Raw genomic sequence first — 27,320 nt, 5'->3', positions numbered from 1 at the left:
TCATGTAAATTAAAATTAATATGATTAGAAAAAAAAAGCAACATGGTATAATGATCATATATGCACCTTAAAAACTTGGAAATAAGAACCTAATTGGTGTCAAACAAAATTGATATTTCGTTTGCATATTTGCATACCCTCACAGATCATAATCCTATGCTCTTCTGACGGTTACATCTCAGAAGAAGACCTGGAGCTATCACCTGACCTTGAGAGCCTGATTACCCTAGCCACAAAGATTGACCAGAGAGCCTTTCATTCGCTGGAGAACCCCTCCTCAGATGACTCCGAGTCCAGTGCCCCTTTTTTCACTTCAGACCAGGGAGATTGGTCGCAAGCAGTTGAAGCAAGCCACTGCCTGGACCCCTCCAGGTCCGTACCTTAGGCGGGCATGGCCTCCACAGAGCAACCTGTTGGACCAAGCCCTTGCTCATGACCTCGGTCATACTTGCTTTACATTTACATGTATTGCACTAAGCAGATGCCCTTGTCTAGAGTGACGTACAAAAGTCCTTTGAGTCTCTAGCAATGAATAAATCTACACTGGTACGTAGATAACAAACTTAAGATAAATCTGCCTACAACTCTGTTGGTTTTTTTGTTGTTCTTTTCTTTTAACAAAGCAAACTTGGATAGTGTTAGTTTAAGTGTTTCAGGAAGAAGAAGGTCTTCACCTGTTGCTTGAAGATAGCCAATGACTCTGCTATTTGGACATCTAGGGGAAGTTCATACCACCACCTCGGTGCCAGAACAGAGAAGAGCCTTGAAGTATACTTACCTCTCATTCTGAGAGAAGTTAGTACCAGTCAAGCAATGATGGAGGATCTCAGAAAGCGTGGTAGAGTGCGAGGTGTGATGGTGTGTCTCTGAGGCAATATGGTGCTGGTCCATTATTGTCCTTATAGGCAAGCATTAGTGTTTTGAATCTGATATGTGCAGCTACTGGAAGCCTGTAATGAGAGCGCATCAGTGGGGTGGTGTGGGAGAACTTGGGCGAATTAAACACAAGGGATAGGCATAGGCAAGTGAAATGAGAACTTCTGAAGAATCACACCTGATGATCTGATCCCCTAATACCATGAGCGACATTACACATACACACACACACACACACACACACACACATCTATACAGATTTCACAAGATATCAAGATTGGTATTTGCACAAGCATAGTTATCTACAGAATACAATTTCCATGTAAAGCTGATCAGCTGCTCAGAAAATTGTGCATTAAACTAAAAGAACTATAATATAAAATATATTAGATAAAGATAATCAGAGTATATGTACTGTGTTGAGGTGAACTGTATGCTGTATTAATGCACTTGTTTACTGGGGAATTCTAATTGGCTGTCACCTTGCTGAGCTCCTGACCGCCCCCTTCTGGGCAAGGGCTGAACTGTGAGAGCAGCAGGGAGTTGGTGTTGATGGCAGATTATAGACAGCAAATGTACACTTTGGCAATGCTTGTCCACACTTTACACACAACCTGTCTCACACACACACACACACACACAGAATTTGACTTGTACTATGAGAGAAATTAAAGATTTCTTTAAAAAAAAACAGATAATGTGTGTGATCGACTGTGTGTGTGTGTGTGTGTGTGTGTGTGTGTGTGTGTGTGTTCAGTTACACAAGACCATCAATACTAGCACACTAGATCACATTGTTCAGGAAAAATAAAGTGAGGGCTGTTGGTGACTGGACGGATCCTTTCGAGTTTAGTTTTTGAGACAGATATTATTTAAAATCTGGTATGAAGGAGGGTAAAAATAAAACTGAACCTTAAAAATCCCATAAAGACTATTTCTGATCCCTACAAACAGAATACAATCTGTAATTAATTCACTAAGACTAATGAATAATCTACCCACTGTACACATTTTCTGCATGACTTCTATTTTTCTGTTCTATTGATTAGCATTGTTGCTAATGGTGTTTTTGTTTCAAATTGTGTTTTAGCTAAATATAAAAATCTAGAAATAAAACAAATTTTTTATTAAAAGCATTTTCCATATGTAAAAATATTTACATTTACAGTAGAAACACATTTTAGTAGAACATGGTTATTAATACTACTGCTTTCTGGTGAATTTTATACGATTGATATGCATTGTATTTTGTTCTATAATAAAGAAATTAATGTAATAAAAATGTGTAAGATTGCATGCATCACAAATGTTTATTCCATATTAAACAACAAACACAGATATCTTTATTAAAATCAGGTCAAAGGGAAAAAACTGAATAGAGAAGAATAGAAGATGAGAAAGAAATGGTCATTAATATTTACTCTAAAATGAAATAATGAAGGTGAAAACAGAACAGGTATATTGAACTGTTAGAAATCCAGAGCCAAGGCCAGGAACAAGTCAAGTTAACCAGTACACAGTGAAACAAAACACAACATAAATTAATATAAGATAAGACAAACCACAAACACTGCACTAAAATGAAATTATACAACATTTAATGCAAAAACACAATACAGGACGATGCCAGTAGATGTATTATTGGGAAATTATACACATACGTGCATATGAGACATAAAAAGATCATGTAAATTAAAATTAATATGATTAGAAAAAAAAAGCAACATGGTATAATGATCATATATGCACCTTAAAAACTTGGAAATAAGAACCTAATTGGTGTCAAACAAAATTGATATTTCGTTTGCATATTTGCATACCCTCACAGATCATAATCCTATGCTCCTCTGACGGTTACATCTCAGAAGAAGACCTGGAGCTATCACCTGACCTTGAGAGCCTGATTACCCTAGCCACAAAGATTGACCAGAGAGCCTTTCATTCGCTGGAGAACCCCTCCTCAGATGACTCCGAGTCCAGTGCCCCTTTTTTCACTTCAGACCAGGGAGATTGGTCGCAAGCAGTTGAAGCAAGCCACTGCCTGGACCCCTCCAGGTCCGTACCTTAGGCGGGCATGGCCTCCACAGAGCAACCTGTTGGACCAAGCCCTTGCTCATGACCTCGGTCATACTTGCTTTACATTTACATGTATTGCACTAAGCAGATGCCCTTGTCTAGAGTGACGTACAAAAGTCCTTTGAGTCTCTAGCAATGAATAAATCTACACTGGTACGTAGATAACAAACTTAAGATAAATCTGCCTACAACTCTGTTGGTTTTTTTGTTGTTCTTTTCTTTTAACAAAGCAAACTTGGATAGTGTTAGTTTAAGTGTTTCAGGAAGAAGAAGGTCTTCACCTGTTGCTTGAAGATAGCCAATGACTCTGCTGTTTGGACATCTAGGGGAAGTTCATACCACCACCTCGGTGCCAGAACAGAGAAGAGCCTTGAAGTATACTTACCTCTCATTCTGAGAGAAGTTAGTACCAGTCAAGCAATGATGGAGGATCTCAGAAAGCGTGGTAGAGTGCGAGGTGTGATGGTGTGTCTCTGAGGCAATATGGTGCTGGTCCATTATTGTCCTTATAGGCAAGCATTAGTGTTTTGAATCTGATATGTGCAGCTACTGGAAGCCTGTAATGAGAGCGCATCAGTGGGGTGGTGTGGGAGAACTTGGGCGAATTAAATACAAGGGATAGGCATAGGCAAGTGAAATGAGAACTTCTGAAGAATCACACCTGATGATCTGATCCCCTAATACCATGAGCGACATTACACATACACACACACACACACACACACACACATCTATACAGATTTCACAAGATATCAAGATTGGTATTTGCACAAGCATAGTTATCTACAGAATACAATTTCCATGTAAAGCTGATCAGCTGCTCAGAAAATTGTGCATTAAACTAAAAAAGAACTATAATATAAAATATATTAGATAAAGATAATCAGAGTATATGTACTGTGTTGAGGTGAACTGTATGCTGTATTAATGCACTTGTTTACTGGGGAATTCTAATTGGCTGTCACCTTGCTGAGCTCCTGACCGCCCCCTTCTGGGCAAGGGCTGAACTGTGAGAGCAGCAGGGAGTTGGTGTTGATGGCAGATTATAGACAGCAAATGTACACTTTGGCAATGCTTGTCCACACTTTACACACAACCTGTCTCACACACACACACACACACACACACAGAATTTGACTTGTACTATGAGAGAAATTAAAGATTTCTTTAAAAAAAAACAGATAATGTGTGTGATCGACTGTGTGTGTGTGTGTGTGTGTGTGTGTGTGTGTGTGTGTGTTCAGTTACACAAGACCATCAATACTAGCACACTAGATCACATTGTTCAGGAAAAATAAAGTGAGGGCTGTTGGTGACTGGACGGATCCTTTCATTCTAGCATCACATTTGCACGGTAATTAAATCTCTTTTGCTTTCTTATATATTGGCATGAACGCAGTAGTTACAGTATTAATAAATCATATAAAAGTCAGCTAGGGAATTTATTGGTTAATTGACGTCAAGGCTTCACCTTCAGCATGTCACTGCCCGTTCATTTTCTCCACCTGTCACCTCATTTCTCTTCTTTATCACAGGTTACACTAAGAACAGTTTTGCAACATTTCTTTAATTGAACAACCAGGATTTATTTATTCTAAACGGATCAGATACAGAAAATAAACTCATCAAGCTGTCTGCTACTCAGAGTTCTAGTTTTGAGTAACTTTATATTCCATCAGTTTTCTATCTTTTTAATAAAATGGTGGTAAAGATATATTCTTTCCAAAGTTAGAATAGCGTTTATTTGTCAGAGAACATAGCGTTTATTAGTTCAGAGAACATAGAATATATATATATAATTTTTTCTTTTTTTTTTTTTTTGAAGAGAAACATGTGGGCTTAGACAACAGCATTTGTATTAAAATAACAAAACAAATCCTGTCATAAATGGAAGTCTATAATGGCCAATTAGTAAAACCAGCCAGACAATAAAGAAAGCCAGATAAGACAGGAATGTTGAAATAGGATTACACTATAAAGATCAACTCTTATCCAATCTAATGGCCATTAAGAATAACTGAGCACATCCTTAAGCACATATTTCAGTTTCACTCTGTGTTGCACATTTGTTATGACAGTCAACCACTTTTTGGGGAGCCTCATGTCCTCGTTACCAATGTGCAGTGTTGTTCAAATAAATGATTTAATTACTAAAACAAATAAACACATACAATTACTCTAATTCTTAACTTCTATACAGGCTACAGAGGTTTCTCACATTAGCATGTCTCCCAATGTGTTTATTTTTAGTATTTGCTCTATGCCGGTGGGAGGAGAAGGACGGTGGTTGCATTGTGATTGTCTCACTCTCTACTTTCCTTATTTACCATCTGAATGTAAATCAGTTTGCTGAAAGTTATCAGACCTTTTGCAACTCATTCAAAGATTTAAAGATAAAAAAAAAGTCTAATTTACACTTACATTTAATGTTGTGAAATATATGGCTTGTTTATGTCCATTACCCATCCCTTCTCTTTTCATTCAAATAGAAAAATGTAAATAAAAAAGAATTCAACAAAAACACATCAAATGTTTAAACTGAGAATATTTTCTTCTTCTTCTTCTTCTTTCGGGTGCTCCCATTAGGTGTCGCCACATCAGATCATCCGTCTCCATACCGCCCTGTCCTCTACATCTGCCTCTTTTAACCCAACTACCCGCATGTCTTCCCTCACCAAATCCACAAACCTCCACCTTGGTCTTCCTCTTTTCCTCCATCCTGGTGGCTCCATCCTCAGTATTTCTCCACCGATATACCCTATGTTCCTCCTCTGAACAAACCATCTCCATCTCAATCTCGCCTCCCTCACCTTGTCTCCAAAATGTCCTACATACGCTGTCCGTCTAATAAACTCATTTCTAATCCTGTCTATCCTCGTCACTCCCAACGAAAACCTAAACATCTTCAGCTCTGCTACCTCCAGCTCCACCTCCTGTCTTTTACTCAGTGCCACTGTCTCTAAACCATACAACATCTCGGGTCTCACCACAGTCCTTTCATGCTCACAAATACTCTTCTATCAAAAATCACTCCTGCTATCACTCTTCTCCACACACTCCACCCTGCCTGCACTCTTTTCTTTACTTCTCTAACACACTCTCCATAACTTTGCACTGTTGAACCCAGGTACCTGAACTCCTCCACCTTCTCCACCTCTTCTCCCTGCAACCGCACCCCTTCACTGCCCTCCCTCTCATTCACACACATTTACTTTGTCTTACTCCTACTGACTTTCATTCCCCTTCTCTCCAGCGCATATCTCCACCTCTTCAGGCTTTTCTCAACCTGCTCACTACTCTCACCACAAATCACAATATCATCCGCAAACATCATAGTCCAGGGAGACTCCTGTCTGACCTCGTCCGTCAACCTGTCCATCACCACTGCAAACAGAAAAGGGCTCAGACCGGATCCTTGATGCAGTCCAACCTCCACATTGAACCAGTCTGTCGTTCCCTACTGCACACTTCACTTCTGTCACACTGTCCTCATACATGTCCTGCACCACCCTCACATACTTCTCTGACACACCAGACTTCCTCATACAATACCACAACTCCTCTCTCCACCCTGTCATACACTTTCTCTAAATCTACAAACACACAATGCAACTCCTTCTGTCCTTCTCTATACTTCTCCATCAACATTCTCAAAGCAAATAATGCATCTGTGGTGCTCTTCCTCGGCATGAAACCATACTGTTGCTCACAGATGGTCACCCCTTCTCTTAGCCTGGCTTCCACTACTCTTTCCCATAACTTTATGGTGTGACTGATCAACTTTATTCCCCTGTAGTTACTGCATGGCTGCACATCTCCCTTATTTTTTTTTTTTAACTGTACCAGCACACTCCTTTTCCATTCCTCAGGCATCTTCTTACCTTCCAAAATCTTGTTGATCAATCTGGTTTAAAAACTCCACTGCCATCTCTCCTAAAGATCTTCATGCTTCTACCGATATGGCATCTGATCCAACCAACTTTCCACTCTTCATCCTCCTAATTGCTGCTATCCCTTCCTCCTTACTAATCATATCCACTTCCTGCTTTACCATCTCTACACCTTCCAACCTTCTCTCTCTCTCATTTTCCTCGTTCATCAGCTGCTCTATCTTCTCAACACACTCTCCTCACTAGTCAACACATTTCCATCTCCATCCTTTACTGCTCTAACTTGCAGCACATCCTTCCCAGCTCGGTCCCTCTGCCTGGCCAATCGCTACAAATCCTTTTCTCCTTCCTTAGTGTCCAACTTCTCTTACGGCTCCTCATATGCCCTTTCCTTGGCTTTCGCCATGTCCCTCTTAACCTGCTGTCACATCTCCTTGTACTCCTGCCTACTTTTCTCATCACTTTTTCGATCCCAATTCTGTTTTGCCAACCTCTTTCTCCTTATGCTCTCCTGCACTTCCTCATTCCACCACCACATCTCTTTGTCTTCATTTCTATTTCCAGATATTACACCAAGTACCTTTCTAGCTGCCTCCCAGAATCACTGCAGTAGTTGCCCAATCATGCAGCACCTCTTCACCACCACTGAGCCCCTGTCTGACCTCCTCCCTTAATCTTACACTACAGTCTTCCTCCTTCAGTTTCCATCACTTATTCTTCTTTTAGTCTTCACTTTCTTCCTCTTTTTCTTCACCTCTAAAACCATCCTACAGACCACCATCCGATGCTGTCTAGCTACACTGTCCCCTGCCAACACGTTCCAGTCTCCAATCTCCTTCAGGTTACATCTATCCTTCTTCGACCAACAGTAGCCCAATTTCCACCGGTACCCTGTTGGCTAACGATACCTGTGGCGGTCGTTGGTAACCCGGGCCTCGACTGATAAAATTCTAATTTTAACTATCATATTTGATTTGGCACATGCTTCACGCTGGATGCCCTTCCTAACACAACCCTCCCCATTTATCTGGGCTTGGGACCGGCACTGAGTGCATTGACTTGTGCAACCCTAATAGCTGAGTTAAACAATTTGTTAAGTTTAAATAGCCTAAAGTCTCCACAAGAAGTTACATTGGGAGATGGTTATTTTGTTAAAGCAACAGGCTGTGGTATTGTTTTGCTAGAAAATGACACTGACTGATGATAAGCCAAAGTAACGTAAGCTGAATAATGAGTTGTATTTTCCAAAATTGTCATACAATTTACTGAGTGTGACAAAAGCAACACAGTGTGGAAAAAAAAGGTCAATATATACATCATCAGAGTTTCAAAATTTCCTACAAAATGAAAGAATTCGACATTCGACAATGAAGGAATTGGAGCGCACAGTAACAAAAACATTGATGGGGACTGTGAGGTCAGTGTTAGCTGATGCAAAGCTACCACAAACGTTCTGGGAAGAAGCACTCTCGCAACTGTGTATTGGAGAAATGAAAGTTCAACAAAATCTGTGAAGGGTATGACTTCTTTTGAAGCCTGGACAGGTGAGAAACCAAAGGTCGATCATCTGCATATATTTGGATGCACTGTATACGCACATATACTCAAAGATGAGTGAAAGAAACTGGATCCCACAGCAGAGATTTTTGTTTTTCTTGGGTATGGGACTTGCAAAACTTGCAAAGGTGTTCACACAGTTTAGATGTGATATTTAATGAATCAGAGTTTGCAAATAAGAAGGAGCCTGGCACAAATAAGGAAGGTGTCATGAAACGATATGTGGAGCTTGATTTTTAGGAATGAGACAGTGAGGAGATTTAAAGACCAGAAAGAATGAGCAAACCACCCGATTATTATTGAGAATGGGTGACAGTCTCTAATAACCAGACAACTGAACCCAAGACTGTAAAAGATGTTATATCCAGTCTAGACAAAGACAAGTGGAAAGAAGCTATGGAGAAATAAATGGACTTACTGTACATAAATGATGTTTGGAATCTGGTCAAGTCGCACAAGGGTTCTCTCAAAAGTTTGGGGAGACGATGATGAGACATTTAGCCCAGTGGTTAGATTTCAGTCAATTAGGACAATAATTGCTGTACCTGTATGACATGGACTAAAGCTGCATCAGATGGTTGTCAAAACAACCTTACTAAACGGAGAACTTAAAGAAGCATACATGCAACATCCTGAGTGTTTTGTTGTCAAAGAAAAGGAAAATAAATAAATAAATTGCAGGATCAATGGCCTGAAGCAATCACGTAGAAAATGGGATTTGTGCAACAGGAGAGATGTTCATTATTGCTGTGTACATTAATGACATTCTCTTGGCTGGATTCAGTGATAAACGATACATGAAAGTGAAACAAATGCTTGCAAAATACTTGAGATAAAAGACATGGGTAAGTTTACCCATTTGATTGGAAAAATTGTTCAAAAACCAAAAGCAGGAGAAATCTCGATGGGTCAGACAACATATGCCAAAAATGTGTTGGAAAATTTGGAATGGAAAACTCAAAGCCAATAAGCACGCCAGTAGACGTCAGCACGAAACTTGTCAAACACCCCGTTAAAACTGAAGCAGTGGATCCAATTTCAGTCTGCTGTTGGTAGTCTACTTTACTTGTCAACAGGAACATGACCAGACATTGCTTACACAGTAAACAATGTTGCAAGATTTTGTATGTTAGCGACAAAGCAACACTGGACTGCTGTAAAACGTATCATGAGATACCTAGAAGGCACCTTGAATTTAGGCCTACTACACTGTAAAAAATGATTCTGTGGTCATGTAGATTTGAATTAATGTTTTTGGTTAAAATGTATTCAATATAATTGTGTTTTTGATTTTGAGGCAAATATTTAATTCAATTTCAAATAAAAATGTTTGGAATAAAATCTACCCATTGCAGTTAAATAAAACTTAAGCATTATATTTATCTAATCCCAAATGGAGAGAATATTGAGTGAATTCTAATTAATGTGATCAGGCAAATTTTATTTGAAAAGCACTTCCTGTCAAAATGCTCCTTTTTAAAAAAAAAAAAAAGAGCAGACCTACAAGACATTTGAAGAGAGTAGGCTACAGACAGTGAATATTAATTTTCTTCCACAGTGCTCGTCTTGCAAAATTTAACTGGTTGACTTGGGTAAGAAAACTTCTTTTGTTATCACTGGGCTAGTAAGAAGAACACATGTAGTGGTATATTACAATATAAAATGAGTTATCACAGAAAAAGAGACTCAGCAGCAGCACACAGTTAGCTCGTGTTGGAAGGCTATAGTGTGATGTTGTTGCGCTATAATATGAACACAGCATCTTACATTTTGGAAGAATTCTTATGTATCGAAGACAAACTTATTTTAAAGGATGTGGGTTAGCATTTTCACTATCATGGTTTCTAGGTCTTTTGCGTGTTAATATCATATCCTCAGTATGTTTTTATGAAACTGCGTAAATGAGTACATTGGGTTTTATTTTAAGGTTCTTATATCTTATATTTCAGACGGCAATTGACGCACTTCCGTTGGCTTTACTTCTCGTGTGTGGAGATCGTCTTCCCGAGACAGGTAACATAACTTCTCTCGGTTGTTTCACTGTTTTATTGCAACTTGCAAATGTGAAGTTAATTGAGCTAAATCCATGTGAAGTCAGTCTATTAGCAGCTAGCAATTAAGTTAGTTAGCTAACGTAACTTTAGCAGGAGGGGAGGAATTCAAATTCAAATGGCACAAACGCTCTCATTTTACAGCTAAACCGTACTGCACACTCCCAAGCTACTGACGCTATTTCGTGCCAAAGGTGGAGCACTTGGAAGAAGACTGGAGATCATAATGGAACTGATGCAGGTACAGTAATTTTCTAAATTAGAAGTAGCTTTGTTCCATAAGATTTCCAAATTATATGAATAAGGACATCAAACTGAATGATAGACAATTGTCCTTCAGAACTGCTGCCCTATTTTAGAAAAGAAAAAACCAATAACAGCTCGTGCTTTTAAGATGCTGTTTTTTGTTTTACAAATTAATCAAAGGCAAGGCAATTTTATATGTATAGCCCTTTTTACAAACATTTTGTCTCAAAGGGCTTTACATAGCATCACGACAACAGCCTCTGGACTTAGACCCTCACATTGACTGAGGAAAAACTCCCAAGAAAACACTTTTTAACATGGTTAACCCTTTTTAATACCTCCAATCGCTTACTGTGAATCCTCCGGATAATTCACTGTTGTATTCACACATGGTAATTCAGAAATGACACAGACTTTGTATCCATTTAATGTCAGATTCGAATATTTGAATTAACTTAATTCAAGGACCATATTTCCCTAATTCCTCAAGTAGCTGCTTGATCCAGATATGTGAATTTACCTTTATCTGTAAATTAAATAAATGATGATTTTTTTCAAAATTTTATGTATCTGAATATTTTTTGGTAATGCATCGTGTAGGTCTTTAATTTACATCTGTATGGTCTTAAAATGTCTTAAAAAGGTCTAAAATTTGACTTATTGTAACCTGCATGAACCCTGTACAAAAACATCAAAATAGAAAAGAAAAGAAAACAAAGAACAATTTGACACCAAGGCCTGAGAGAAAATAAAATCTAATAAAATAGATTTATAAGCTACGAAAACAATAATAAATGTATTTTTTAGTAGTGTAATATGCTTGCAATATATTTCTGACAGTTTTATACTAGGACAATAACAATGTAATGTTGCAGGACACTGGGAACTTGGAGGAACTTGAACAAGTCATAATGGCCATTACTGTGACCCCAAAGCCTGGAGCTTCTACAAGCAACAGCCCAAAGAACATTGGGATCGTCATAGAGGGCGTAGAAGTCATCAGAGGACTTGGAGATATTGCAAGGGCTTGCTCTGTCCTCCTGGGCTTGACCTATGCACTGAATCTTGATTATCCCAGACAGCTGAAGTACACCTTTGAGGTGTTCCAAAAACTTTTCTTGGAACTGGATGATTCAAAGCTTTCAAACAAAGTCCAGTCCCTCAAGAGCAAACTTCAGGCTTGAAATGAGAGTGTATTGCAGTGCAGAATTTTGTGCTACACAATGTTCATCTTTTACAGAGCTTGAGAATTGCACATTTGAAAGTGTTTTGTTTGTAAGTTGGCACTGTTTTGTCCTACGAATGTCGTGACATTTCAATTGTTGTACGTTCAAAGTACAAATGTATTTTACTCTGTTCAATTTGCACTTTTATTATTTATGTTTTGGCACATGCCATTATGGAGTATCAGCATTTTGTCCTTTTCAAAGTTCTGGTTTGAAATGCGTGAGCAAACTTCTGGCTTGAAAATGTAGTTGCAGTGTACATATTTTGCTACACAATGTTTAGCTTCTACAGAGCTTGGGAATTGCACATCTTAGAGTGCTATGTTTGTAAGTTAGCACTGATTTGGAATCTTATCCCACGAATGTCAGTGAGATTTCTAGTTCAAAGTGCGAAATGTTTTTTACTCCGTACAAATTACACTTTTCTGCTTTTGTTTTGGTACATGCACCTCTGGAGGATTTTTCTTTAATATCATTATTGACCCAATTTAGTGGCTAAGTGAGGTGAGAAAGCATGGAATCAGGTTTATGGACACATCACCATTCTGTATGTCATTTATTTTGTTTTACAAAATAGTTTAAAGTCAGCATTCTGTCCTTTTCAAATGTCTGGTTTGAAATGCAAGGTCCAACTTCTGGCTTGAAATGAGACTGTGGTTGCAGTGTACAATGATGTGCTACAATGTGTCCAAAGCACAAAAGTGATTAATTGTTAATAAAATTCTTATTTGAGTATTTAAGTTCTGTACTTTCTGGGCTATATTATTCATAAGAAAGGAATATTTAGATTTAATTAATTGCATTGATTAAATTCAAATCAATGTGCAGATTAATGTAGATAATGATTACTCAATTATGATATGTAGAATTAAATTAATTTTCATTAGTACTATTTACACATTAGGGAGTTTAGCTTTTTCAAATCTACTCAATATTTTTGTTTAGGTTATTAATTCTGTACTGTTTTCTATTCAAATCTACTCATATTAAATGGATAACTATTAAGGGTCTCATTTAATTAATATTTACTTAATACCAAACCTTGTAAAATTTAATTAATAATATTGCTTGTAATCTGTTGCCTCATTTTTATTGAGTAGATATGGTGTATCTTTTTTTACAGTGTATACAGCATAGGCAAGCCAATGGACTGTATTAGTTTTTCAGATGCAGATTGGGCTGGAGACCAATACGATCGAAAGTCTATGTCAGGATACATATTTTAAATCAGTGGAGCAACCGTGAGTTGGAGAAGCAAGAAACAGGCATGTGTAGCTCTCTCCAGAGTAAATAGCATTGATCGAATGCACCTCAAGCAACAGTTTGGATGCGACAACTGATGACAGATCTAAAAGGTCACACAAGCAGGACCAACAGTGATGTTTAAGGATAATCAGTCTGCTATCTGCATGGCAAAGAATCTTTAATTTTATAGAAACACATTAACACATTAACATTAAAAACCACTTCATTCAGGTAAAAATAGCTAGTGAAGTTATAGATCTTAAGTATTGCAACACTGATGACATGGTTGCTGACATGTTCAACAAAGCACTGTGTGAAGAAATGTTCATAAAGCTTAGAAAGATGGCTGGAGTGAAACCAGTTAATGATAATTCAGATTATGAGTGAGAAGGAGTGTTGGAAAGCACTCTTAACGGAATATTCCACTGTTAGTTTTGCTTGTTATTGAACAGTGTCTCATGTGGACCACTAGGAGGAGCTGTTGAAAACATGTTGATGTCTTGTCTTGATGTTGCCAGTAGTTGGGGGCTTTTTTGCATTAAACGGTGTTAGCAGTGTGAGAAAAGGAGCTCTGTGTCTTTATTATAAATTACAACGAATCATTCAAATTGATTTTATTTAATCTATGAACATTCAGTCTCTAAAAAATACATTTCCTAGAAATGTCTGTACATTTTTTTTACTTAAAAAATGAAAATATCACATGTATTTATGTATTCAGACCTTTAGGGAGAACACTCAAAAATTAGCACAGGTGCCTCCTATTTCTCATGATCATTGCTGGGAAGTTTCTACACCTTGAATGTACACTAGCTTGCCCAATACAGGTGGGCTGCCAAAGGTGCTTTAACTAAGTATTGATTAAAGGTCAGAATATTTATGTATATGTGATGTTTCAGTATTTATTTTGAAAACGAATTACCGACATTTATGCTATATTTAAATATAGTAGAGAAGGAGGGGACATAGTTACTTAAAGTAACAATCTATGCATCAAAAACTAAAACTCAAGTCAAATGTTACATGTTTAAAATTATTTGACCTAACAATGTATTAATGTCATTATTTACTTAAAATTATAGTGACCGTGCTACCGTTAACTAGCACTAGATGCCGCCAGAGGCCCCTTACTCTTTACTTCCTAATCCGCGTCATGTTACTTTCTGTGTGTATTCAAATTCGAATTCAAATTCAGTGTCTATTCTTGTTGGTTCTTTGTCATTATGTTTGGGTGCCTTAATGTTTTGTTCTGATGTTTTGTGACATTTTTGTGAGTTTGTATTTTGGGTGCCCTGAGCCTCCTGCCCTGTTTGTGAATTCTCTCAGTTTCAGAGGTGTTCTTTGTTGTGATTCTCCTGCCTACTCACGTTTTTTTTCACTTGAAGGTTTTTGTGTTTGAGTTTGTTTCTTTGCTGTGCCTTTTGAGAGACTTGAACATTCTCTGAGAACCTTTGGGTTTTCCTGCCTTTGTTGTGGTCTGCATTTTGTTCCACCCCCTTGTTGGATCCTGAGATCTGGATGATATTTTTTAACCAATTTTTTGCGAATTGTGTTTCTGCAAACTGTATTAAAGAATTATTAAAGAATGCCAGAGTGTCTGCCTCCCCTTATGGTGACCCTGGTTGGAGCCCCAGCTGTGGCAAAAAAAACAGAGCCGTTCAATAGGATTTAGCTGTGGTACCTGGGCAGGCCAGTCTATGATCGAAAGCATTTCTACATAAAGCTTTCAGAGCTCAGACGTTCGCTTCGGATCATCGTCTAGTTGTACGGTGAAGTTGGTTCCGATGAGCCAAAGACAGAATTTCATGGTTTTGATGTATGGAATGGTTGGTTCAATAAGTCTACAACCTGTTCTAAAACAACCCCAAACTATTTAAGCTTCCACCTCCATTTTACCGAGTTCGTTTCATAGAAAAAAAAAGAAACATGCATAAGAGACCACACTTTTCAATTGTTTGTTTATTTTAGGGAGATGATTACTAGATGCCAGTGCAATGTGAAATCACAAAACAGGAAGTGTCAGAAAGGCCAAAGCAACAAATGACAAAATTACAAAACATTTCTCTACATGCTTCACAAACCCAAAGTGTGAAGAGTGGTGGAAATAAATAGTATTTACCCTCTTCCAGCAGGGATGACAAACACATCAAAATTCAACCTTACCATTCCCAAACCATGCCTTATCATTGATGGCTCCCCCTGCTGACAGTATTATAAAAGATAAAAATAAAATAAAGATTTTTAGAAAGCTGATTTGCTTTATTTAAAAAAAAAAAAAAAAATATATATATATATATATATATATATATATATATATATATATATATATATATATATATATATATATATATATATTTAAAATAGCAAACTGCTTCCTGTGGTGTTTCAGTCAGCGGTCAGTAAATGGCGGTTTGGGCAGATGTGTTCTGGCATGATTGTGCACTGGATTGTGTAATGAGTTGTGCTGTGAGACATGAATTACAGGTATTACAGTAATTTGACTGAGATCTTGCTACATAAATAAATCCCATTACACATTACTTTTTATTTATATTTTATCTGATGATGTTTCTGGATTTTTCAGTTTATTTTACTGCCTCAAGCTAAAATATATATTTTTAATCTCTTCTCTGCATTCATTCATTCGACTGTAAGCAGGGGATCATTACAACATGACTGCAGGCTGATTTCATCCCCAGCGATTTTTGTAAACTGCATGTTGAGACTTCGTTCTGTGGATTTGGTCACACGGTAATATCAGAGTCAGGGTTAATCCCAGACATTAGGAGGCTGGTTATTACAGCAGAGCTGCTTAAATTATTAAACTAGAGCCTTTTATAATTACTGTAATAAAAACTCTTTAATCAGTCTGTAGAACTTAATTATAACTCTAAAGTCATGTAATAACAAGGAGATCAACTGATTTACATCTTAACACATTTAGAAGACGCCCTTAGCCAGAGCAACTTACATTTCTCATCTTATTTATACAACTGAGCAGCTATGGGGTTAAGGGCATTACTTTGGAGCCCTCTAGTGGCAGCTTAGTGAGGCTGGAATTTAACTTAACTTAGCCTTAACCACTAAGAGCAAAGTACCAAAGAATTATTTTTTTAGTATAAACAGACTAATTTTTTTTTTAATTGTAGAGCACTTTTAAAATGGACAATTGCCTCAAAGCAGCTTTATTTTTTGTATATAAGAGTGTATAAGTGAAGTGCCTAGAAGTTTGTTAAAGTTTGTTGAAGTTTAGCCCTAATGAGCGAGCCAGTGGTGAATGTGACACTCCCCCTGAGGGCATGAAGAAGAAACCTTTAGTTACACCAAATGTCAGTTCATTACAGTTCCATGAATTACAGCAACCAATATGAGGAATGATCGTGAAACAGTTCTGTGAAGAGTGAGCCTGTATAAAGTCCAAGCAGTCAATAGTAACTGGAATCAGGTTTTCATCATCAGTGTGATCCTCAGGACCTCAGGACGCCTCGGGATGGGGAGAGAAAGAGAAGCAGTGGAGAGAAATTAGCGTCGCTGCTGTTCATATTTTATGTTTCCGTGAAAGTATGTTTTTTTTGGAGAATTCTTCAGATATTCTATGTTTTAAGAAGCCCATGTTTCCTTTCCTACCATGAAATATAAACCTTTCGAAACATGAGTAAAATATCACATGGGCTTTATAACAAGTCCGGCTTGTGTGCAGGTAATCAGTAATGAGGAGAACGCTCATTCACATGATATTTGGGTTACATTTGGGTATACCTGATCTTTTTATTGTGCATCGTGACGTTACAGCTCTCAGCCTGTGGTGAAATGATAGGGGGTGTAGTCTGTTTCTGTGGAGAATGAAAGAGACCATATCTGGAAATAACAGTGGAAGAAAAGCAAAGGCACTAAAGAAAGAAACCTGGAGAAAATGTAATAATAGTGTGAGTCCTCAGAGAAGTCATACAGACGTCACTTCACAGAGGGACTTTCAACCTAATGGCACAGTGCTTATTTATATAAGAAACTCAGAACACATTAATAATGCACTGCTATTGGATATTAAAATACTATAAGATAAGATGTACCTTCCACAGTGGGGGAATTTGTGTTACAGCAAATATATATATAAAGTAAAGACATAGTAAAAGTATATATGGTAGAACCTCGATACTCGCAACCTCATATCGCGGGGTCATAGAACGTACCCCCCCGTGGGTATCGAGTATGCATTGTACATTACAGTGTATAAATACTGAAGAAAAAGACCTCCAATAAGTAGTTACGCTTTCAAACATATTGCACATTGGTAATATTGCACATACATGGGTGATATTGTACGCCTTTAAATTAGTGTTATTGTACATTTATTGCATAAAAAACGTAATTGTTATTATTGCACAGTTAAAAACACAAGTGTATATTTTGGTGACTGGTTCATTTGGAGCAGCTCTGATTGCCATCTCAGGGAGTTTTTCCTCGCCACCGTCACCACCGACTCGCTCATCAGGGACAAACTTACACTTATAAAGAACAGCTTATTCATCTATATCACCACATTATCTGTGTAAAGCTGCTTTGAGACAATGTTCATTGTTAAACGCACGATACAAAATAAATGAATTGAATTGAATGTGAAGTATAATAGCAGCAGAGAGAAAAGACCTTCTGTTTCACTCCTTCAGACACTTAGATGTACCAGTCTGTCACTGAAGGAGTCTCATACAAGGAGTGGGAGTCGTTCTCCAGCAATGATGATACTGTAGCATATAGCATCAGGGTGTATTATTTATTGTTATTAGTACACGGAAGTGTGACACTTTGTACACTGTGTTATTTCCTGTATATTGTTTATATATATATATATATATATATATATATATATATATATATATATATATATATATATATATATACTCACATACTCATACATGGTTCTTTTTCCAAACAGTTGGAACAAAGTCTAAGCAACACAATTGTATAAAGCGGCTTTAAAATTTGAGACCAGTTCCAGCATGGTGCTTCCATACACAAATCTGACCTTCATGAAGAAACTGTGATTGGTGTAGGGGTCAGAGTGAAAGACCATCTCAACCTTCTAAACGCACTGAACAGCTTTAGGATGAACCGGAGACTCCTCCAACATCAGTGTCTGGTCTCACTACTGCTCTTTGAGCTGAATGATCACTAATCTCCACAGGCATGTCAACTGTCTAAATGCAAATTTCATTCATAAGCAAAACCATCTTTCGGGGGATTTTTGCCATCAAAACTGTAGTGTCACATGACTCAGGCAATTCTGCATCAACTCCTCAGTGACACCAGGGAGTTGTGTTGGCTGTATGATCACTTCACACTCTCTTAAGGAAATGCAGTTTTCTACTAGTTTTCCTACTAAAAACATCTCTTGAAAAACAGAATTTCTATATTATTTACTGAATAATAAAACTGAAACCTTTCTCTTTTTTGTTTCTCATTAAAATGCAAATTGACCTCTGAACCGATCGATTACCTTATATTCAACACGACTGACACATATATTATGTAGCTTTATATTGTTTATGTACAGCTAGTGCTGTTGCCATGATCTCACTAAAGCTCTTCTAGCTAAACAAACACTAATCTTTACAGAACCCCCCACCAAATCTAGTAGAAAGCCTTCCCAGAAGAGTGGAGCTTATTATAAAGGGGGATGAACTCTATATTAATTGGTCACGGTATAGAAAAGAGAAGTTCAATACTTAAATGTCCACCTACGCTGTGTATAATGTGTTATTAAAGTTCCATTACGAGCAAGACATCATTGTTGGTGATCATTTCCAGAATCTGATTTGCTTCTCACCCATGTCATCTTACTAAATATCCCTCTGAATAACAGATTTCCAAAACTCCTGATTGCACATGAAGTATCCTAGATACCACCAGGGTGTACAGGCACCTGAAGCTTTGGATGGGGGTCTACATTGGTGAGACTCATCTCAAAGTTTTTCAGACTTGAATCCCTTTTTCTACATTTTTGTTCTTGTTGTTTTCTCTCCATCCTTTTTGACAGTGGATTTTCTGATCTCCATTGAGTATAATTTTTTTTCCCCAATTGACTCAGAGCTCCTTTAGCCATTGGTACACCAACATTTGTTCAACAACAGCACTGGTGCACTACTTCAGTAAAATTCATGTTTACGTAGTGAAAGGTTCAGCTATTCCAATCTTTTGGACACAATAACACTAGTCATGTTCTTTCTCTTGCGCAGGCGGCATTTCAGGAGCTTGGAGTATTTGCAAAGTACCTTGAATGTAATCTGAACGAGATTTTAGATAAAACAGCAGTGATGGCTCAGTGGTTAGAGATAAGGTCATAAGCTTTCATACAAGACGTCATTGAACAAGATATTTAACCAATGCCTGCGTTGCAGTCGATTATCCTAATTAAATTTAAATTCTTAGATGAAATTTAGAGCAGCTGCTGTGGCAATTAATGTTGTGAGAACACCCTCAAGATGGCAAGGTTAAAGATAAATACATATTTTTATCCCTATTCTGAAATGTAATTAAATACATTTTATGCTGATGTCAGGTATAAGATCCGTCATTTTCTAGGTTGTTGTCAAAATGTGTAAAAGCAAAACGTTTCTTTAAATAATATTCCAGTGATATCCCTCTGTTGTCCAAATACTGAATGAATGCAGGGGGTGGATGGATTTTAAAAAATTCTATGTGTGGCAGACTGCTGGGATCAGTGGTTCTACGTGGTTTGAAGAACCTGTGGTGAAATTCTTTTAATTTGGGTAGTGCAGGTGATGACAGAACGACTGGCCAAGTACTGATTGTTCCAGACTATCTCTAATCCAGTTTTTCTTAGGTGGAGTCATCAAAAGGTGGTGGAGAAAATTCAGTATGCATATAATACGTTGCACAAATTATGATTGTTCTTCAATGCTGTAAAACATCTTATTATTTAGGGGTTTGGTTGGGAGGAGTTGGATTAGGTCTGTCTGCACCCATTGGTAGATTTGTTTTACAAAGGAGGACTGGATTCTTAAAGTAGTGCCAGTGATGTCGGCTGCTCCGGCTACTTTTTTTTTATTTTATATTTTTATTTACTTAGTTACCGTTCCATCTACACAAGATGGACATCATTAGATATGACAGAGCCACTCTTATATCTATTGGTGTACAATCCACTCACCCTTCGCCGTTTCTTTAAACACGGACCCAGTGAGTTCCTGAGGGAGAACAAAGGACAGGACCCGTACCGGCATCCGCGAGGGAAAGGAGCCGGCATCAGGAACAGGCTGAGGGCACATGCACACTGCACTCCCTTACCTAGTATCCTGTTAACCAAGATCCAGTCACTGAAAAAAACAAGCTCGGCGACCTCAGGGCTAGGATCAAGTACCAGAGGGACATTCGGGACTGCAACCTTTTCTGCTTCACCAAGACATGGCTGAACCCAGACCACGCCATCCAACCGGCCGAGTTTTTCTCAGTTTACTGCATCCACAGAACACTGAAGTCGGGGAAGTCAAGAGGAGGTAGAGTGTGTCTGATGGTTAACAACCACTGTTCAGACAGCAAAAGCATCGTTAACCCTTTCACGCTCCTGCACACCAAAACTGGAACTACTGACCATTAAATGTCATACCATTAAATGTTTATCTACCTCGGGAATTCAGCTCGGTCATAGTCAGTGCCGTTTATATTCCACCTCAAGCGGACATGGACACTGCAGTATGGGACTTACACGAGACAATAATACTTCAACAAACACAGCATCGGGATGCTTCGCTCATTGTGGTGGGAGATTTTAACAGTGCCAACCTCAAGCGCGCACTACCAAACTTTCATCAACACATCACCTGCCCCACCAGGGGCAAAAGGACACTGGACCACTGTTACACACCATTCAAGAAAAGTTACAAGGCACAATCACCTCCATTGTTTGGGAAATCGGACCATGCCGCCATCTTCCTCATGCCTGTGTACAAACAAAGGCTGAAACAGGAAGCTCCGGTTTAGAGGGACTGACCAATTGGTGGCCGCTCTGCAGGATGCTTTGGATGACGCAGACTAGGACATGTTCAGGCACAGCTCTGATGACATCAACATGTTTACAGAAGCGGTTGTGGGATTCATCGGGAAACTAGCGGATGATACGGTGCAAAAAACCACCATCAGAACGTTTCCCAACTGGGGACATGTCCGCAAAACACTGTAACTGCACTGCAAATAAGTCAAGTCAAATCAAGTCAGGTTTATTTGTATAGCGCTTTTCACAACAGACATTGTCTCAAAGGCAGCTTTACACAAATCAGCAGTTAAGGTGAATGGTGTGAATTTGTCCCTGATGAGCAAGCCATGGCGACTGTGGCAAGGAAAAACTTCCTTAGATTTTATGAGGAAGAAACCTTGAGAGGAACCAGACTCAAAAGGGGAACCCATCCTCATTTGGGTGACATCAAAAGTTTGATCATAAATCTTTCAACAACACAATAATAAGAACAATAACGAACTACAGAACGAGCAGACGAGCTAAACATCTTTAATGCTCGCATCGAGGCTGCAGCTAACCACGCTAGCAGGGCTTGCGGCACAAACAGCATGCACGTGGACAGAGCCAGAGAGTTAAACACGTTCACTATCTCAGAGCTTGACATGATGAGCGCATTCAAGAGAGTGAATACCAGGAAGGCAGCAGGACCAGATGGCATCACAGGTCGGGTTTCCCGAAAGCCTGCGCTGACCAGCTAGCATCGGTGTTCACTAGGATATTCAACCTCTCACTGGAACAGTCTGTTGTCCCCTCATGCTTCAAACAGTCCACTATTGTTCCTGCCCCAAAGAAACCCCAGCCCTGTAGCCTTGACCTCAGTAATGATAAAATGCTTTGAGAGACTGGTCAGAGACTTCATCACTGCATCACTACCAGACACTCTGGACACACGTACCGCCAGAACCGTTCTACTAAGGACGCCGTTGCTCATCTCCTCCATGCTACATTGAGCCACCTGGACTACAGAAAAGGGAATTATACAAAGATGCTCTTTGTGGACTACAGTTCAGCATTTAACACAATAATTCCCTCCACACTCACCCCTATGTTGGAGGTCCTGGGACTAAGCCTGCCAATGGATCTCTAACTTCCTGACAGACCACAAGCCGTACGGGTGGGAAAACACACCTCATCCACCCTCACTCTCAGCACTGGAGCTCCCCAGGGTTGTGTTCTGAGCCCCTTGCTGTACTCATTGTACACATACGACTGTGTGGCCACTTTCAACTCCACCACCATCATCAAGTTTGCTGACAACACTGTTGTGGTGGGCCTGATCTCCAACAAAGATGTGACAGCCTACCTACAGGAGGTTAAAAACCTGGAGAAATAGTGCCAGGAGAACAACCTTCTCCTGTACGTCAGCAAGACTAAGGAGTTAATAGTTGACTTCAGCACGAAGCAGAAGCACTGCTAAACTGCTAAACATCAATGGGACCCCAGTGGAGAGAGTGGACAGTTTCCGGTACCTAGGTTTTTACATCACACAGGACCTGTCTTGGTCCTGTCACACCAACACCCTGGTGAAAAAGGCCCAGCAGCGTCTGTACCATCTGAGTACAAGGGACTTTAAACTACCCTCTCAGGTAAAAAAGACTTTTTACACCTGCACCATTGAGAGTGTTTTGACGGGTTTTCCTCATATATCTTTATATCTTTATATATTTTATATTTTACATAGTTTATACTCTTTATTTATCTGCCTTCTTTTTCTTTGTTTTATTTTTCTCCCCATCCTATTCCCTTATGCTGGACAGTCGTACAAAGCATTTCACTGCATGTCGTACTCGGAGGTGTGTTCAGAGCAGAACTTCAGCAGGAGGAAATACAAAAGGAATAAGAACAAGAAGAGATTTTAATCTAAGGATTTCTGAAATATTTTTCTATCTATTTAAGTAAACAACCGAACGTGATGACTCAGCAGTCACTCAGCCGTGAGCTGATATGGGCCCATAGGAATAACAGGTCATGCAGCAGATATTTTTTTATTCTTAGTCTATTGTCTTAGGAAATATGTATGACGTATATGATACATCATGTTAATTACTGCAAGTCACTTTGGACAAAAGCATCTGCCAAATGAATAGATGTAAAGGATTACTGTTATATTAAATGCATGGTGATAATGACATTCCAATTTTTTTTTGAGGAAAATAAAACTACAAATTGGCCTATTGTGTATTGCATCCACAGGACCTTCGCACCTTACAGTCTTTGAGTCGGCCATGAACTCTTCTGTATACCAAAAGTGTTCTAGAGTCAAATACAAGGCCTTCTGACTGACAGCTGAAAGCTTGACTGAAACTGGCTCATGCAACAGGACAATGATCCCAAGCAGACCAGCAAACAGAATGTCTGAAAAAGAACAGAATGTTGAATGGCTCAAAGTCTGTGCATAATAGATGGTAATAACAAACCTCATTGAACTGAAGCAACATTGTAAAGAAAAGTGAGCCAAATTGATTCCACAACGATGTGAGAAACTGATAACGTTAAGTTATTGCAGGTTAAAGATCCGTTGCTATCGATTGTTTTAGTAATCGAGTATTGGAACGATTATTCGAACGATTAATCAAGTAATCGGCAAAGTACTTTTTCTCTATTAAATACTAAATATCCAAGAGAAAATAGGACAGATCTCTTAAAATAAACAAGTCATTTGTTTTCTGTTTAAAAACATTTACATTTGATTGCTGAAACTGCACACAAGAATATCTGTGATTTGCCACATTGCTGTACATCAAAATGCAAATAGAAATATATAACTAAAAATAAAAAGGTCCGTACAGTGTTTTCTTTATGTTTTAGTTTGAAATGATCCCAAACTTTAGCCTTTTTTTTCTTGAAATTCTGCCTTTTTTTCCCGGTTTCGTCTTTATTTCTTGTAAATATCCAACATTTTAGGTGCATCCACCAGTAACCATGCTGTCGTGCTGAAGTGTGAAGCAGTTGGTGTATGAACGAAGCTCCTCCGCTTCATTTGACTTGTTCCGTCTCCTCCAGAGCTGATTGTAAGACAGAAATCTCTCCAGGGATCACAGGCTCAGTTTGATAGCATGTGATTCTATTGATTGGAGCCCGTTTTATTTTCAATGTGTAAAACTTTCTGGCACTACAGAGGGGCGACGTTTCCCAATTGACTAAAATATTGTCGGAATTGCGAGAAAAAAAACTCGGAATTAGGCAGAATTTGTTATGCGGTTTCCGTATGAATCTTCTCCTCGACCCTCGCTGGTTTCTCCCTGTTTCTCCATTCTGCAGCGTCTTCTGTGTTACCTGTCTGAAGCTCTTCAGAGTTTAACGGGTGGTGCGTCAGTAATAACGGTCCGTGCGGAAATACAGTGTTCCGTGTGTAATTAAATGGACTACACAAAGCATGATGATTATTTTGTATTTCAAATTACTCGAGTTGCTTGACGAATCGTTTCAGCCCATATATTATTATTATTATTATTATTATTATTATTATTATTATTATTATTATTTTATTATTTTATTATTATTTATTTTTAATTTTAATTTTTTTTTTATATTTATCTCAATAAAAAGAACACAGAACTAAATAAAAGGTAAGAAGGGAACTCTTTGTAAAACAGTATCCTATTGTATATTTATACATTTGTATATATATATACAAACACACACACACACACACCCATGTGATTGTTGACGTCTTCATCTGGACCGTCACTGTGATTCAGCACTTTCTTCCCTGTGTGTGTGTGTGTGAATGTGTGTGTGAGAGAGAGAGAGAGAGAGAGAGAGAGAGAGAGAGAGAGAGAGCGCGTGTGTGCGTGCATAATTTTAGGTGTGTAGGCTGAAAGACACACACACACACACACACACACACACACACACACACACACACACACACACACACACAACACCGGGTAATGGGATCAGGTGAAACTCGCAGCATGAGTCAGCAGAAACACACAACACACTCCCATTAGCTCATCACTGTAAACACTCCCTCCTCCGACACTTTCAGACACAATGCTCTGGATCCGTACGCGAGGGTCACAATGGTTGCTATGGAAATCAGCATGTGTGTCACTAATACGCAGGTCAGGGGGTGACATCACTATTAAAAAGCAACAATGCAAAGGCGTCAGTTTGCATATTAAACGAGTCTGATCGAACTTGTGAAAGTTTTCCCTGAACAATGATCTCTTCTAGAATCAGCCTTCTCTGAACTACAGCCCTGCACAAGTGTTTGTGAAAACTTCATTCAAGCCACTAAATCGAATGAATCCATATTTATATGTAAATAGAAAAGAACAAAGAAAAGAACATCATCCTACTGAATTCCTGCTGTGGAGGTTGTGAAGTTGCAATGCAATTTGAAATACACCATGCATGAAGACTCAAACAAACATCATCAAACATCATTTCTGAGACATAAGGTCCATCAATTAGCCATAACAATTAAACACAACACCTTAGTTGTGTTCTCCTTCTGTCAGCTTTGATCCTTCAAAGCCTGGATGCCACAAGACCTCTGAAGGTGTCCTGTGGTACCTGACACCAAGACGTTAGTAGCAGATCCTTTTAATTCTGTTCGTTGCGAGGTGGAGCCTTCATGGATCAGACATATTTGTCCAGCATGTCCCACAGGCCCATGATCGGATTGAGATGTGGGGAATTGGAAGGCTTAGTCAACACTGTGTCTTGTTCCTCAGTCCGTTTCTTAACAGCTTGTGCAGGGAGCTGAAGGAGTTTACTGCCATTTGGGAACACCATTACCATAAGGGGGTTCTTAGGTCGGTGGAACATAACCTCAAAGGAACATCCACAGGACTCAATGTTTTTCAGCAGAACATCAAATCGCATGGTTTTGAATCTTTTTTTTTTTTTTAAATGCTATCTCCTGGTGCAATCACATTTGAGAAGTAGACTCCATTAGAGGTGTGACATTTGGATTAAAGGATAAAATGTAGAAGATACATTTGGGGACGTGGTAATTCAGTGGTCTGGGCTCTGGGTTCAAGCCCTACTATTGCCAAGCAGCTATTTTTGTGGCCCCTGAGCAAGGCCCTTAACTCTCTGTGCATCATGACGGACCCTGAGCCCTAACCCGAGCTTCCTAACCTCGCTGGGATATATGCGAGGATAAAATTTCACTGTGCTTTAAAGTACATGTGGCAATTATAAAGTTTCTTTCTTCCCCAGCCAAGCCGCACCCACCCAGCCATCCACATGCTGTAAAAATGATCTGATCAGCCCAATCCACCTTGTTTCATTGCTCCATTGTTCAAGTTTAATGCTTTTGTGTCCATTGTAGAAGCTTTGTGTGGTGTATAGAGATCAGCATGGCCATCAACTGTGCTTCGTTGGATCATATGTCACTGGTCAGGGGTTTTAATGCCATGGCAGCTCATTGGAAGTTTTCCAAGTCGATGCATATGTGAGATATCATTTAATTATAAACATTTTATGTGTAGAAATATTTGTGTTTTTTTTCTTAACCGCCATGTGCATTTTAACAGATTTTGAAGATCCAGCCAGTTGCTGTCCAAGCCAGCCATTAATGAAGCAATGATTCTTCTCACGAGCTTCTTGGAAGAGTCCAGCAATTTTTTTCCTTTTTTTAATTTCAGGCTTAAAAAACACTTTAAAACACTTTTGGTTTCCTCCTGCAAGGGGAGCTGGATTGTCATTGAGTATTAGTGTTTTGTGTATTAGCCCAGGTGTTCCATGGGTGCTGGGCAAAGTGAATTGGTCCTTGTTTGTTGTGCTTTATGGACTTTGGGTGGTCTTTGGGTGATGTGTAGGTAATCTTTATTTGTTGTTCTGGGTTGTGGGTGATCCTTTAGTGCTGGGTTTATTGGTTTTTCTGCCCAGGTCTGGGTGGTCATTGAGTGCAGGTGAGTGTGGTGTTGGGCTTAGGGGAGGTGGTAGCTCAGTATTTAAGGCGTTGGACTTTGGATCGGAAGGTCACAGGTTCAAATTCCACCACTACTGGGCCCTTGATCTTCCCCTGCTCAGTTGTAAGTCGCTCTGGATAAGGGCATCTTCCAAATGCCGCAAATGTAATGTAGTACATTAACGGCATTTGGCAGATGTTCTAAACAGAGTGACACATGGAGTGGCTAGGAGTGGCTACTTGGTGTGGCTTGGA

The sequence above is a fragment of the Silurus meridionalis genome, chromosome 4 (genome assembly GCF_014805685.1).
Source record: "Silurus meridionalis isolate SWU-2019-XX chromosome 4, ASM1480568v1, whole genome shotgun sequence".
Lineage (NCBI taxonomy): Eukaryota > Metazoa > Chordata > Actinopteri > Siluriformes > Siluridae > Silurus > Silurus meridionalis.
The sequence above is the reverse complement of the archived record's forward strand: the minus strand, read 5'-3'. Positions refer to the sequence as shown.